Genomic DNA, 8584 nt, shown 5'->3' with positions numbered 1-8584 from the left:
CACAGAGGTGTTCATCAGTTTTGTCTGAAAAGGCAAACAGTAGGCTGTGAATTTAGCAGAAAAATCTAGATTACTTTATTCTGTCTCAAATCTGCTTCCTTTGTGAATGTTGTTTCTTTTTCTGTTCTAGCCTTTGGCCTACAACCATCTGCAGGGTTTACACTGATGCTATCAGACAGCTCAGCAGGAATTGGTCACACCTTCTCTGGGGGCATCTCCTGCAAAGTATCAATTTGTTCCACCAAGAAAATGGTTCATTTCTCATGGTGTCCTATTTTGCCTTGTTGTGTCTTTCTCCATTGTCATTTATTTCCTGATGGATTTAGAGGTTTCAGAAACTCACAGACACTCAGTGAAGTGTAATATATCACATATGTATGCTAGCAGTGTTTGCATCAACACAGTATATCTCCAGGTGTGTTTCATATATTTTCTCCTTCCATCTGAGAACGGAATCTTGAAGAGTGATTGTTATGCTTCTGGGAAGTTGAGTATATCTTCTTTCTCAAGCAACAATATTTTATTCAGGTGCAATGCATACATATTACTTATTTAGCAGTCATCTATAATTCCATGTGAGACAGGTAAGGCTTTAGATAAATAGGCCAGTCATAAAAGTAAACAGCTGAGATTTTCTTTTCTCCCATTTGTTTTCAGCAATAACAAATTTACAACAACATTCGTGCTGTGCCATGCAACATATTAATTTGGAGCATTTTAACACTGAGTGCTGTCATACTCCCCTCCCTTCCTATTTCTCAATAAAAACAAGTTCATAAAAGCCCTGGCCCAGATCCAGAGCACCTTAGATCCAGCTTTGAGGATGTCTCATTTTTAGGTGCCTATGTTTGAGAAGGGGATTGAATGAGTTTTTCTAAACTAAGTTTCCCATTGCCCTTTAAAGTGGAAAGAGGTGGGCACTTGTAAAAGACTCTGGGAAGTTCAATCTACTTGTGGAGCCTGCTGGTACTCTACTGCTTTGTAAACTATCCCATCAGGACAGGAAAAAATAACCAGTAGGACTAACCATGTGTTCACAGCATCCCAGCACTTTGAACACTGGTGTTCTGAAGCTGTTTCTCCTTGTTTTTATACAAGGCTAAAAAACCAGAAAATACAGAGAATACAGTTTCACTGTCTAAACACTTCTGCTGAGATTGCACAGGGTGGTGTGAAAGATAGCTCCTGTCCAGGCAAGAGAACAGGCCTAACTGTTGCTTATAAATTTTAATTTAACCTTTCCAGGAATCACCTTTTCCAAGAGGTCTGGCATTAAACCAAAGCTCTAAAAGGAGACAAACAAATAATTTCATTTCATCTAATGGAGCTGAAACAGAATTCCCTTTGAAGTCAGATTTGGATGGTACACTGTATTTTGCTTACTTTATATGAATAATACAAATTTTACCTCTTCAACCTCTGCTTTTTTTACAGAAATCCTTAATGCACAAATCATAATTATCTGCCATGTCACATAAATAAAGTTTTTAAGTAATTCATCCAAAGTTGATGTCCAAAGGTGAAATATAAAATACAGAAAAAACAACCCAAGTAAACATGGGAAATATTAAAGATTAAATATGTAAGTTATTCTCACAGTGAACCATCCATTGCCCCTGAAAAATGCAAACATATCCTCAGGTTATTTACAAATCATACCATCCCAGAAGGCTCTGGAGATTTTCACGACTGTTATAGATTAGTCAGTAAAATTGAGATTTTCAGCAGGGTTTGTGATTCCCACAGAAGACCAGCCATACCAACTCAATTGGTATTTAGTGATTCTGACTGGATTTCTCTTCTAGGATCTTCTGCCTTCTCAAACTTGCATCTCCTTTCAGCAAGCACAGCATCCTTTAAGAAGGGTCCCTTTGCTCGCAAGGAACCTGCTTATTCTTCTGAGAACCTGTCACTAAGACTATACCTCTCCTTATCCATTTTCAAGCTAGCAACTATTTCCTCAGAAGGCACACATCCATGTATGGCAATGAAAATTTAGCAGACAATTTTTTGCCCTGATATTTCTGCACTTATTTATCACTTTGATTTGTGTCTGTATTGTCTTCTATACTTTTTTTTTAAGTAAAAGTGTTCATCTGTCATCAATGTGACCCCAGTAAAGAGACTTTTAGCATCCAATTATGCCTGACAGTAACTGCTGTTAGCTGGAGATATTCTGGTGCAGTAAATGCATATTTTCTTAAAAGAAAATTTTTAAAGCTGCCCCAAATTATTAATATAAGTAGCATAATTACCTGTGAAACCAGCAAGGAATTTAACTAATAGAAATCTATATGAAGAAGAAATTAAAAGCATGAAGGGTCCTAGAACCTTAACAGCTGGCCTATAATAAAGTCATATTGTCTAATTTGAGAAAGGCTAATCTTGTGTATAATGGTGAAAGGGGGGCCTCAAGAGAAAGCCAGTGTGATCCAAAAACTGTCCTTGATCCATCCCTGTATCTGCATTTTGCAATAAATCTTCCCATACATGCTGCTGGGCATTGAATTTAATGCCAGTTGGGACACAGTAATGTGAATTATTGAGGTATTAGAAGTGTAATAAAAAAGAATTCCCTAGGAGGTTATGATACTTAAATTCAAAGAATTCTGCAGGAGCTACATCCAAACTAGACTCTGTTTTGGGGAAGTCTTACTTCAATTGCTTATGTCCATAATTCTGCTCCAGAAAACTTCAGCTCATTCCTGAGGTGTTTTAATTCTTTAAGCATTCTCTGAGCCAGTTCAGGGCTGCCAGAGTGGATTATGCGTCTTGGCTGAGGTCACTGCCACACCTGCTGCTCATATTCCAGCCTGGTAACAGCAGGCTCAGTCACAGTTTGACGAAGCCACGTTCATTGTCCCCCTTTGCTGGAGAATTTTCAAACCTGCATCACACGAAAGAACCCTGACCCTCTGCTCCACCTAACTGAGAGCTGGGAGTTGAACAACATCTGTGCCACTTCTAATCAGAGGGCAAAAGGAAACACATTTCCTGTGTCCGTTTTTTAGGTCATTCTCCTGGGTGGGAGGAGGCCTCAGCTGTGGTGTCTGCTCCAAGGACTGCCTATGCACTGCGGCTTAGGAGTGGTGCATGTGAAATATACAAACAGACCCTGGAAGAATGTCTCCAGCCTGTGTCTTTGCTTGTCCCCAGGGAGTACTCTAACTGCATAATCATGCAAATGGGTAAACTCTTTCCAAGATTTTCATGCTTTCATTCACATAACAGCAGATACCATAGGGAATGTCCCCAAGGAGCCAGGTTAGCAAAGCAGAGTTAACAAACCTCTGACAGATAGACATGACCCCTATTTTCCTACACCACTGATAAAGATGGGGAGAATTATTTTATTGCAAGGAAAGAAATGGTACTAACATTACTATTGTTAAGTTAATTTAAAATAAATGTTAAAAAAAATATGACCCATGCTCATCTTTAAAAGAATTCAGTATGGACCTGTGGAAGGGCATGAGAGAAAGGGACGGGCTGCTGCAGAGTTGCCCATGTGCCACAGCACAGATCCTGAGGACAGGATCAAGCTGGAGACATCCTGAACTCCCTCCCTCTTTTTCACTGGCTCTCAACAGCAGCTTCAAGCCCCACTAACCCAGCAAAGAACCCTACTTTCCAAGGAAGGATCCTGGGGGAATCAAACTGCATGGGACTCAGAAGTCATCCTACAAGGCAATGTCACAAACAGCTGAACTGTCACTCATGGCTGCAACACCACCAACACGATCCATGTAGCAGGCTGGCTTCCATCTCTGCTCTGAAGAGCACTTCTCCAAGGTGGTTTAGACATGGAATTTGACCATGTATTTACGCACAGAGATCAGTGTTTTTAATGCAGATAATTTCTGATCTTATGGCTGGATGTCCCATAAGAATCTGGCATTGTTTATTACCACACATAATACAATTTGGTTTTTGTGTCTCTCTAAGAAATAAAAGTTACAAGTATAATAATAATAATTATAATAATAATAATTATATATTATTATACAGATGGTCTCAAAAAATACTGTAAATCTGTAAGTAAAAATAATGTAAAAATACTAGTCTTAGATTTATGGTGGTAGAATCAGTAATTTATAATGGCATGGGTGAAATTAAAGGATCCCTATATAAAAAAATATACTGTCATTGTTTTTAAAACTGATCAAAGTTTAAATGAAAGTATTAAATAGTATATCATGTACATGTGTCACTGACAAAAGTGTTGCACAATGCAAATCAGCAACTATGTTTGCATTATGTGAGGTCATAAATTTTTCATTTATTTCAGTAACATCAATTGTGCAGTACTTGATGAATGCCTGCAAGCAAAAGTTACTACTAACCAGAACAGAAACAAAAAAACTTTTAAAGAAATCATAGTTCTTTGCTTCCCAGTAGGGTTCAAAGGCATCAGAATTTATACAACAAACAAGGATAAAAGTACAGGTATTCCCCATAGTATTATTAAGCTGATATCTAAAATACCATACAGATTTTAGGAAGTGGCAGCTGTGGATTTTGTGCATGTATGAGAGACAGACGGAGACGATCAGCTGTAACATCTCCAAAGGGGCTTTTGTGGTGCCTCAGACCAGTGAATCATGAAATGAGAAATGTTTGCGCGACAGAGCCCAGGAGCTTTTTACTAGATTGAAAGCAAGCACCAACAAGTGCTTTCTCCAACCTAAAACAGAGTATGAGACATTCACTTGACTGATACTCTTTTTAAAAGTGGTTCCAAGGAGCTTGGTAGTTTCACATTTCACAATTCTCTGTGTAAAACTGTGTCAGTTTCAGTTACTGCAGGGGTAATATTAAATGCAAGTCAAGGGACTGAAGTGCTACAGCTGTTATGATGTGTAATATAAACATTTTTACATTTGACTTTGAGCTGTAAAAAAATACTATATAATAGGCTCAAAGTGAGTTATAGGCTGAAAATCATCATGATTATATATTCTATTTTATGAACCAAAGAGGGCTTGAAAGTTGCACCTCGTTTTAGTCTTAAAAGTTAGTATTTTCTGTATATTTATTTTACACATACAGTGTGACATTTAATATCTCTCGAGGTCTTCAGCTTCATCGTCTGCTTAGCAAGCTCCTTGCTGATCTGGTCCTGATACATTTTGGTTTCAGTGCAACTTTTCTAACTGTTACAATATTGTTTTTGTTCTTCAAGCAGGGCATACCAATTCATGGTGGCCACAAACAATTTTTAAATTTCAGGTTAAACTCTATCCACCACTGGGATGAGATGTGCACACTTGCTTGGTTATGAGAAGGATGAGTACCAGCTGGGCTGGCTGTGGGGTTAGGCCTATTTTTGACTGTCAGGAGGAAGTCCTTGTGAACCACACTGAGCTGATTTGGCTTATCCACCACAAAGCATTCTTGATTCATTGGGTTGAAATGGGAAGAAACTGACACAGGATGCACACACATGGGATGCACACGCTCACTGCATGGATAGCTTTAGTATCTGTTGTCTCCTGAGGTAACATGCATTAGGTCAGTGACGTAGAGCAACTTTAGTGGTTGGACCTTTTGCTTGACTGAAATATCCTGCACTGTTGGTAGGATGATTTGGAGTAAATCTGTAGAACTGGGTTTTTGCTGAAGGAACCTTACAGCTCAGTGGTCATGAATGCATCCTGTCAACTAAGCATTTCTAAGATCTGAAAGGTGAGAAGAGAGGAATTGTGGTTCATTCCACATCCTTTAACGATGGCCATTTAGCAACAGAAATACATGAAACAACCACCTAGGTATCACTCTTTAACCTTATAGATTAGGGCATTTTTCCATTACGAAGAGTTACTATTTTCATGATCTTCCTATGTAGACACAGTGTTTCTACTGGAAACCACGACTCCTAGGAACACTGAAATCATAAAGACTATGGGTTAATGCTTTTTTTCATGTAATTCATGTAAGCCAGGAAGTCATTAATATGTTTCACATCTGCTGCATTGATGATTTTTAATTTGTTGCACTTACTCTAAAGTAAATACCAAAGTGGTAATGGTACTTTGCTATAGATCTAAAACTCATGTTATGGGCAAAAGAAACATACCTTATATGCAAAGTCAGGAATTCCTTGTTAGTGTCATTCAAATTTTGTCTGCCAACAATTCATATAATTTATGTAATTACCACCCAAAGAGGGGAAGAATACTATTATAGGAAAAGTCTTTACAATGGTAGAATGACAATGGCTGCACACACTTCCTAGAATCGAGACTTTTGTCTGTTCACCCTCCACTGCCCTCCAGGCCCCTTGATTGTTGACTCAGGGCAGAGGTGCTGTGCCAAGTCATCAGTGACCCCAGTCTTTTGCCATGAGTGGGATAATGATGGTATCCTCCTCTTCATTCCTGAGGCCACTTGGTTCTTCTTTTTATCCGCTTGCTAACACAATCTACACCTTGCTTTTCCTTCATTGGTTTGTAATTCCACATTATATCTGCATTTGTTGTATATATTTTATTTTACGTATGTTAACTGCATGGTTCTAGTTGTTAGCTTTGAAAATGCTTTTGCCAGTGTGATCCTGTGGCCCTTCAGCTTCTTCTCTGCTCTTCTACACAGCAGCTTGTGTACCCACTTTCAATCTTCCCATTTGCATCAATGCACATGGGAGAGGCTCTGCTGAAGTCCCTGTTTTCTGTCTGAGAACGTTCAGCCGTTAAATTACCCTGAGTTTCCTCGAAGTCAAGAAGTTCAGAATTTATAGCAAAGCTTGATACAAGTTTGATTGTGTTTGAGTTCCATGTTAACAGGTGAGCTGATTGCTTATTTTACAGAACTGCCATTTTGTAGATGCTAGAAATATTTCCCAACTTCTCATTTCCAGCACTGATATTTCAGAAGCATAATTGAGGAATTCACTGTACAGGGGAAAAAAGATTCAAATTAATCAGTGCAAAAAGCTCATCAGCACCATCTGCAGTTGATTCCTGCCTGATCATTCAGCAGTACTACTTATGCACTACAACTGGATGCCCTTACATGAACCCTCAGAAGGTGTAACTCACTGTATTGCCTATTTGAAACCTAATTAATCACAACAGTCTTGGGGCAATTGCCAGTCAGTTGATGATTTTGTGAGTTTGGTTTAGATATTTTTCCTGTGAACCTGCAAAACCAATCAACTCTTTCAGAACTGTGATTCCTTAGTGCCTCAAGGAGAAATCATAGGCACAGGTAAAATTCCTCTCCACTCACTGCTTACTTAGTTTTGCTTAGAGAAAGGTTTTTTTGAGCACTCATCATTTTATTTCAGTGTAATACTGATTTTTTTCATTTCACTGTCGTTTGAAGCAAGATGTCACATGCTATTTGGTTATGGGTGTTCAAAGCTGGCCTTTTGTCCTCAAAGAAATGTACTGTGATTTCTTCGTTTGATATAAGCACATAACTCTTTTTATACTAATGGATGGTTCAAAGCATATATATTACTAACCCCTTCATTTTCTGTCAGATAACATTCTTTAAGTTCCATTTCTTAAATTCCCAAAACTATTTTTCATCCATTTGTCACCTTTGCAGACTCCATTTGGCTACTCATCACTCTTCACACAGTATCATGTCTAATTTCTTTCAAAACTACCCTTCACAAGAGAAGTGAAGACAAAGTTTAAGTTGATACAATAAAAGGTTTTGCTAAACACCAACTGCTTCATGAACAAATCCTTTTGAGGTAAGTAAAAAAAGTCAACAGCTTACATCATGCTTCCTGTATTATCATATTTGGAACCTGTCAGCCTACATTTTTGTACAAGCATCTTTGAAAATCTTCTGCTTCTGTCATGGTGTTCTAAAGATAGATGCATTAGTAATAAAACCTTATTTGATTAAATAATTAAATTCTTGTCAGCCATAATTAAACACTAGATCTTAACAGAACTCTAATTATTTCTGCTCAGATTTCTCAGGTGACATAAACTACTCTTGCTTCTAAAACATACAGCAATGCTTAATCTAATTTAGTCTTGTGATTTTTTCACTCCATTGTTCTAAACTGATTCATCATAGTCAACGAGGGCTGCAAATGCCAAGCATCCCATTCCTGCATCATTTTGGGGCCTTTTCCCTACTGCCACAGAAATCTCACAGAACAGAAGAACCAATTCAACAGATATCTCCCTGCTTTTTAGCAGCACTGTCCAAGACAGAAGGTAAGTTTGACCTCCCGATATCTTCCCAACACTGGGTCCCATTTGGTTCCTTCCTTTGTAGTATTTCTCACACAGATCTTTTACAGTGAGCATTCATCAGATTCTGAGCTCAACTAAAGGTGAAAACTTTGAAAAACACTTTGCTTATGATAACGCAGAACACCAGTTCAATCCACAGAACTTTTATTAAAGAGTGGAAAACCAGTGTGATCTATGTTTCAGTTCAGTTAATTAGAAAATATTTAAAACAAAATTTAACTTGCAATAAATCTCCACCATGAAATAAGAGATTGCCTGATAATGCATCTTCGTGGCCTTGGATTTTCCATGCCTACAAACTTTTGTAATGCTTGGTGAAAAAATAATATCTTAGAAATAATCCCATGAATGCTAGGGGCAGGAAT

This window comes from Corvus hawaiiensis, chromosome 4 (assembly GCF_020740725.1).
Source record: "Corvus hawaiiensis isolate bCorHaw1 chromosome 4, bCorHaw1.pri.cur, whole genome shotgun sequence".
In the NCBI taxonomy this organism is placed as follows: domain Eukaryota; kingdom Metazoa; phylum Chordata; class Aves; order Passeriformes; family Corvidae; genus Corvus; species Corvus hawaiiensis.
This window is presented reverse-complemented; position numbering follows the sequence as displayed.